Source organism: Chrysochloris asiatica, unplaced genomic scaffold (genome assembly GCF_000296735.1).
Source record: "Chrysochloris asiatica unplaced genomic scaffold, ChrAsi1.0 scaffold00435, whole genome shotgun sequence".
In the NCBI taxonomy this organism is placed as follows: Eukaryota; Metazoa; Chordata; class Mammalia; order Afrosoricida; family Chrysochloridae; genus Chrysochloris; species Chrysochloris asiatica.
The window spans coordinates 1,064,508-1,072,956 of NW_006408953.1; the positions used below are offsets into that span (position 1 = coordinate 1,064,508).

At 36.9% G+C, this 8,449-nt stretch overlaps 1 pseudogene; it reads right to left on the reverse strand.

The window, feature by feature from the left end:
- Positions 1-639: 639 nt before the first annotated feature.
- LOC102828921 overlaps positions 640-8,449 on the reverse strand; it is a 121,228-nt pseudogene continuing 113,418 nt past the window's right edge.

The following is an 8,449-nucleotide window of genomic DNA, read 5'->3' on the forward strand; positions in this document are numbered from 1 at the left end:
ACTCAAATGTGGCAACAAGTAGTGAGGTTCGCCCAGGATCGGGCAGTGTTTAGTTCTTCTGTGCATAAGGTTGCTATGGGTTGGTACCAACTTGATGGCTCCTAACAACAACAACAACAACAACAACAAAGTCTGCCCAGCCTTGTTTTGGTTAATGATATGGAGCTTTTCCACATCTCTTTCCACAGATGTATTTAATTTGATTACTGTGTATTCCATATGGTGAGGTCCATGTGTATAACCCTCTTTTAAGTTGTTTAAAAAAGGTATTTGTCACGGAGAAGTCATTGGTCTTGCAAAATTTTATTATGTAATCTGCAGCCTTGTTTTTTCCAAACATTGACAGACTTTATTATGGGGGGACAGTTTTCCACCTGGGACCCCCCTTTAAATAAAAAAGTACAAAAAAAGAAGGGATTTAGAAACTTTTGTGCAATATCTACATCCTGGGTCCCCAGGGTATAAGAGGGCCAATTGCTAGGTGGGCTAAAGGGGTGAAGGCAGTGCCTCTGTCACCTGTATGCCTATATCCAGCCTGAACATGTGGGGGAGGGAGTGAGATGCTCTGGAAGGGACTATGGAGCCTCCATACCCTCAGTCTAGGGAGACAATGGCAAAAGTAGGTCCCCACAGCTTCAATTAGGAAGCGCCACAATTGCACAGCAGCTTGTTTCTAGCATCCTCAATGGGTAATTTGTAGTCATGGTGAGATCCTCCCCATGCAAGATGAGGTGCAGAGTGAAGCTGATGATGTGCTTCTGGCCCTCCAGGAGAAGACAGGAGAAAAGCTGTTGGAGTGATTGATGAAGCGGGCAGCATTGTCGTGCATCATGGCGTCCACCATGTCAAAGTTGCCCATGCCAAATATGTAGCACCTGATACCCTTTCCATCGTAGAACTTCTCTTGCTTGTAAGTTAGCACAGATCGAATGACAATGCCAGAATACTCAATAACCATTTCTCCAGTATCCAACTACCTATCCTTCCTTTTCCTTTGTATTCCAGTAACCAATAATTATCACTTATCAATCTTGATTGTATGTTTGATCAATTTCAGACTGAAAAATTTGATTCAGTTCTTGAATTTCATCATTACTGGCTTTAGTGGTGACTGCATAAATTTGAATAATCATGGAATTAACTGGTCTTCCCTGTTGTTGTTGTTGTTGTTAAGTGTGGTGAAGTCTTTCTGACCATAATGACCCTATATAGGGTTTCTGAAGGAGCTCTGTTAGCGTAGGGGTTAGTAATCGAAACTACCAGCTGTTCTGCAGAAGAAAGATGAGGCTTTCTTGTCCTGTAAAGATTTACAGCCTCAGAAACCCTGTACAGGTTTGCTATGAGTTGGAACGGACTCCACGACACATAACAACATAGAATTTCTGAGGAGCAGCTAGTGAGCTTGAACTGCCAACCTTGTGGTTCTTTTGCAATTCAGTGCATTAACCCATGGTACCACACCAGGACACGAGTCCTCCTTTCAGGTGTAATATCCTACCACAGTCAGCTTTGTACTTCAAGTTGGATCTTGATATGTCTTTTTTGATGATGAATGCAAAGTTGTTCCTCTTCAGTTTGTCTTTCTCCACATAGTAATCCATAAGATTGTCACATTCAAGATGGCCAATACCAGTCTATTTAAACTCACTAATGCCTAGGATATCGATGTTTATATGTCCCATTTCATTTTTGACAATTCCCAACTGCCTAGATTCATACTTCGTACATTCCATTCTAATTATTAATGCATGTTTAAAGGTGCTTTTCTACATTTTGAGTTGTGCCCCATGACTCATCTTAGAAGAACATTCCTCTTTGTTTGTAACCTTTACTGTTATAACACAATATACTTACAGCATACTAGTAGGGCAGGTATACAATAACAGTTATGTTGTTGTTAAGTGCCTTCCTGTTAGTTCTGCCTCACAGTGACCCTTAATAGAGTTTCAGTGCTGTAACTATATCCAGGAACAGAAAGCATCATTCTCCTGTGAAGCAGCTGGTGATTATGAACCATCAATTTGTGGTTCCCAGTATAGTGCTTATCCTACAGTGTCACTAAACTCTACAATAACAGATATAGTCATGCTTATTCCAAACGAAAAGCAGAAAGGAAAAAGCAGTCACCAGCATCAAACAAGTTCAAAATCCCATTAGATAAAACTCCATCAGATTTCAAATCCTAAATATAATATATTTTATACCCAGGTTCTGCTCTCTGGACATCATTCTCAGCCCTCAGTGTTATCTTTAGTTTCCATTGATGAGTAGTATATACTTGTTGCTGAATAGGTTCACTAGTCTTTTTTCCTATATATACTATTTGGGAATTTCATACTCTGTCCCTTGCAACATAATCTTGCAGTGTTTCCACAGATAGTTTTTTTTTTTTTTTTTTAAAGTTTTTACTGTGAATTGAGTGATAGTTTACATGGGAGAACTTCAGCTTTGCATTCATCCTTTTGTATTTTTTTGGTAGGTGCCACTGAGATGTTTTTGATTCACAGTGAAACTATGTACAACAAAACCAAACACTGCCAGGTCCTGTGCCATTTCATAATTGTTGTCTATTGCTGCCATTTTAAAATTATCTTTAGCAAAACTTTACTTTCATGTGATAGTAATTATATTATTGGATGATTTTCACATTCTGTTGGACCACCTTTCTTTGGAATGGATGCAAATATGGATCTCTTATAATTGGCTGTCTTTCAAATTTGTTGGCAAAAATGAGTGAGCACCTCTAGTGCTGAATGATTTTGTTAATAGATTTCAATTTGTATTCTGCCAATTTCTGGAGCCCTGTTTTTGCTAATACCTTCAGTGTAACTTGGACATCTTCCCTTAATAACATTATTTCTTGATCATAGTCTACCTCTTGAAATGGAATCCTATTTCTGATACCAGTTGGTGTCAGGTGAGATTTATTACAACGGCTACATACTCATGGAGGCATTAGGTTTTATAAGAGAAAGAACCAAGGGCCATGGGAAATGAAACTTTTGAATTTTAGATGTTTACTTTGAATTGTGTTTTCTGTATTGGGAGTCTTGGTGTGGCTTTGTAGGATAACGCACTAGACCACAAAGTTGGTTTGAACCACAATGTCTAAGTTTCAAATCTACCAACTGCTCCTTGGAAACCCTAGACGGGTTGCTATGAGTTGTTATCACTCCATGGTACTTAACAACAACAACAACAAGGGCTGTAATGGAGTCCTAGTGTGGAACTTTGGGATAGAGCACTGTACTGCAAGATTAGTTTGAAATGCAAGATCAGCAGTTCAAACTCACCAGCCATTATGAGTAGAACAAATTCCAAGGCACTGAACAATAACAGTAATGGCTGAAAACAATATAATAGATAAAATGCTTAAGCTGATGATAGAATGTCAAGCTGATTAAACTAAGTAGCTGCTAGGAAGCCAGGATCTCCCTGATTAACCCTGCTAGTGGCCCCAGGTCATATGCATATGAATGGTATTAGCCTAAGTGTAGAGAAGAAAAGATAGAATTTAAGTATCTTTAAAAGGTTTTTGTGTTTGACTGCCAGGTTTCTCCTGCCTCCTGTTGCAAAGCACACACATACATGGGTGACTAAAACACGTATTTTATTATGACTTATGATTACAGAGAGTTTATAAACCTATCTTCACCTATATTTAACTTCTACAAGAGGTGTTAGAATTTCCCCAAAATAGCCTTTTTATTTTAAGCCTTCATAGAGTATTGGGTTTTAAGTTGAATCTAGAGCCCACCCAGAAATAAGTGTTGGTACATTTACATTTGAAAAGATCTGCAGAACCACCTTAAAATTTTGAGAGAAGAAGAAATTATTGATTCAAAGAAAGACCTGCAGGAAAACAAACAAACAAACAAAACAAAAAAACAGGACTGTTTGTCTTGAGTTTCAAGCAAGCAATTTATCTTGGAGGCATGAAGGCAAGAAAGTGTGTGTTCATCAAGGAAAATCTCCTTCTAGGACTGAGAGTTAAAGGAAGCTAGTGAGCAGTCTAGTATGCTCTCTGGTGACCACCTTGGTCTACTTGTTGAGTGGAAGTGGGAAAAACAGAAATGAAGAGAAAGGATGAGTTTGGTCATGTTCCATTGGCTCCCTTTTACCTTGAGATGGGAGAGAGAAGAAGGCTGACTTGTCAGAAATGTAGGGATTTGTGTGAACTCCTGAGCCCATGGGCTCTGACCTAGCCTTTCAGGGATAGGTTGAGAACTAAGGGGTAAGGTGGTCTAAAATGTAAGGACTGAACTCCTAAACTTGCAGCTGATATGCATTTGATCTAATTTGGATGACTTGGGTTGAGCTGAACGGAACCCGAACCAGATTAAGATGAAGGTATGCGATATTGTGAGCAAGTGTGCTGTTGTTGTTAAGGGTCATCAAGTCAATTCCGACCCAGTATAGGTTTTCCAAGGAGCAGCTGGTGAGCAAGTATAAATTGCTACAATTTGATAGATTAGACTTTTGCTTATGGATGCTGCTGCTCAAAATTCTAACCATAATCAAATATATTTTAGATCAAGGAACATACTTGTATCCTCTGTGTACTGGATTGTTGTTGTTGTTGTTGTTGTTGTTGTTGTTGTTGTTGTCAGGTGCCATCGAGTCAGAACCAACTCATAGCGACCATGCACAGCAGAATGAAACAATGTCCGATCCTGGGCCAACCTCATTACCGCTGCCACACTTGACACCAACAATGATGCCACCTGGCCGATCCATCTCGTTGGGGGTTGTTAAGTGCCGTCAAGTCAGTTCCAACTAATTGCAACCTATAATTTATAAGGATGAGCAATTTAAAAATTAACTATGAAAAACAAGGGGATATAAAGACATGAAATGACTAGCTCACAAGCTTTCATGGTCTCAGAATGAAGGGGACAATGGAAAATCCACACTGAATAGTTTATTTTTTCCATGGAGAGAGGGTGGGTATGATGATGATAGGATTTAGTGATACAAATTTGAGCAACAGTTAGCAAGATTTGTTGTGATTGTCAAAACTGTAATTGTAGAAAATGTGCAATTGAAACAGGGGAGTAGAAGGACCTTAGAAAAATTTATGCATTTGAGTTATGGTGTTGGAGGAGAATATTGAAAGTGCTATGCACTGCCAAAAGAAGCAACAGGTCTGTGTTTTAAGAAGTGTAGCTAGAGTGCTCCTTGGAAGCCAGGATGGCCAATCTTCATCTCTCATACTTTAGACATATTGTCAGGAAAGACCAGTCACTGGAGAAGGATATCATATTTGGTAAGATGGAGGGTCAGAGAAAAAGAGGAAGACTCCCAGCGAGATGGATTGGCAAAGTGGCAGCATCAATTGTTTCAAAAGTTACAGCAATAGTGAGGTTGGCCCAGGATAGGGCAATGTTTTGTTCTGCTGTGCATAAGGTCCCTAATAGTCGGTACTGACTGGATGGCACCTAACAATAACAACAAAAGCCTTCTTCTGAATATCAGTCATTTAAAAACTTGTGGACCACAACATGCCATTCCCACTGTTTCTTGGATTGTCATGAGTTGAGGGTTAACATGAAGGCTGCTATCAAAAACAGCAAGATCCTTTTAGGATTGAAATTTCCCAAATTATCAAAATCTTGTTCCTGTTTTTGCTTTATAATCTTTCCCTTAGTTATCTCTTTCTTGTAATTTTTTTTTTTTTTTTTTTATAAGAAGCAAGAAGCTAGGTTATATTTTGAACTCTTTACATGGTATCATTTCTATTAATTATCCAAGTTCCTTGCTTAGGAATTCTGTTTTCCATACAGCTATAGTAACAAATGTGCCAAGTTTTTACCACTACATAACTAGTGTCTGCTTTGCTCTAACATCTAATCATCATTTTAAACATTATTCCTTCTCACAACTTTATGTTTAATATAATTTAGGTATTCTCTAAGACTATATTTCATACGTTCCCCACTCCTCCCTGGTCTATCACTGGCAAGTTTTTAATATCTATATTTCTTCCAAGAATCTGTTCTAGATAACCTAGGCTTTTCCTAGAAAATGTTACAAAATTCTTCCAGCTTCAGTTAAATAACCAATTCTAAAGTATCTTACATGTTTTTAGGTATTTGGTATAGCAGCACTCCGATTTTAGAAATCACAATCAGGATAGTTACCTAAAGTTTTGGTAATTGTCACAAAATGGGTAACTCATAGTTCCATATGCCAGGAATCCAAAGTTAGTTTCACTGGGCTAAAACCAATGCATAATCATTACCCCCAAACAATTTAGGGAAGGATCCTATCCTGGAATTTTTCAGTTTGTAGAATTATGTATGAACCCTTTCTTTTTCTTAAAACAGGCAATGTGGCATTTCAAATCTTTCTCTGGCTACATTATCACATTTGCTTCTGTTTTCTTTGTCAAATCTTTCTCTGGTTCCCTATAAGGACAATTGTGATTGCATTCAGTGTCTACTTAGATGATACTGGAGCATCTCCCCATATCAAAATGTATAATTTAATCAATGTGTCAAATCTCTTTTGTAATTCAAAGTATCATTCATTGTTGCTACAGATTACTTCTCTTTGCAAGTAAAATTTTGAGGACTCAATTGTGCCTGACCCAACCAATGATATTTTTAATCACCTCATATGCATATACAAGTTGGACAATTAATAAGGAAAACCAGAAAAGAAGTGACACATTCAAATTATGGTGTTGACAAAGAATTTTTAAATTATCATGGACTGCCTAAAGAATATTTAGAAGTGAGGACAGGGAGACTTCTCTCATTCTTTGTACATGCTATCAGGAAGAACCAGTGCAGGGAAAAAGATTATTAATGGATGTTTACAGCTATTTCTCTTCATTTTGAACTAGAACTTGTCCATCATAGATGATCTTGCTGGTATTTAAAATACTGGGGTCATAGCTTCAAGGCACCAGAGAATTACAAATTGACAGATGATATGGTAAGAAGAAAACTCCCAATATGACGAACTTACAGTGTCAGAAGCATTAGGTTCAAACATAGCAACAGATTTGAGCATGGCACAGCTAGATTGGGTAGGGCTTTGTTCAACGTGCTTAAGATCACTATGAGTCAGAACCAACTCGACAGCACCTAACAACAACAATAACAAAAATTTGTTCAAATCTATAAAGTTTATTTTGCAATATCAACTAACATGCATTGGGACCATGGGTAGTATGTTGTGTCTTTGCAGCTTCTACTAGTACCTGAGTTTCTTAGTAATCATCACATCGTATGGCATCTATCTTCCCCATTTGTGCTTCCTTCTTTCAGTCTCTGATCTATTCTTTTTATATCTCAAAAGTTATTTCCTTAAGACATAACTTATCCCTATATGACCTCAGTAACATAATCAAATAAATTATATTCCCAAAGAGTATTACATTCACATGTATAAGGATTAGGAACATAATTCTATTTGGGAATATATCTTATATGTAATGACAACACAAATATGTAGAACTATTCACATATTTGTAGGAATACAATTCAATCTATAACACTTATTCATATAAAGGTAGTAATGATATGAAACAAAAATGGAAATGATGATGGAGATTTACTATAAAAATAATACAAATTCTGCAATACAAAATTTTGAATGACCTATTATATAAAAATTTCTAAATAAACATTGATGGATATCTTTCACAGTTTCCAGATTTTTTTACCCCCACAATATATGCTGAACTGATTTAGTCAATTTATTTACAATGAATATTAATTTTTATTTAAGTTTATTTTCCAGAGTGAGAGATAATGGGAAAAAAAGACAGAACAAATAATTTTTTGAGTGATAAATGAGGAATGTTATAATAAGTAGATATTGAATGAGAACAAGCACATGTAGTGATGTGAAAAGCATGTCTCTGTAAGAGCAGAAATTGAAAATACATGCATTATCTATTATATACAATTTAATTTCTATGTATTCCAACTGGCAAGGTCCATGTTTATAGTTGTCTCTTATGCTGTCTAAAGTAGTATTTGAAATGAACAAAACATTGATTTTGCAGAATTCTATCATGCAATCTCCAGCATCATTTCTATCAGCAAGACCATATTTTCCAAGTACTGATCCTTCTGCTTTGCTTCCAAACTTTGGATTAAAATCACCAGTAATGATCAATGCATCCTGATTGAGAGTTTCAGAAGAGACACTGAAACTTGGTCTCCAGTGTAGAGATGCTAGTGCAAATGGAATAAATAAGGAGGTGCAAGAGCTGAACAGAAAATTTCAAAGATCAGCTCGAGAAAATAAAGCCACCTATTACAACAAAATATGCAAAGAACTGGAAACAGAAAACCAAAAAGCAAGAACATGCTCAGGATTTCTCAAGCTGGGGGAACCTAAGAAAAAATTAAAGCCTTGACTTTTGTTATTGAATGATTATCTGAGCAAATTATTCAATGATACAGAAAGCATCCAAAGAAGATGGAAGGAATAC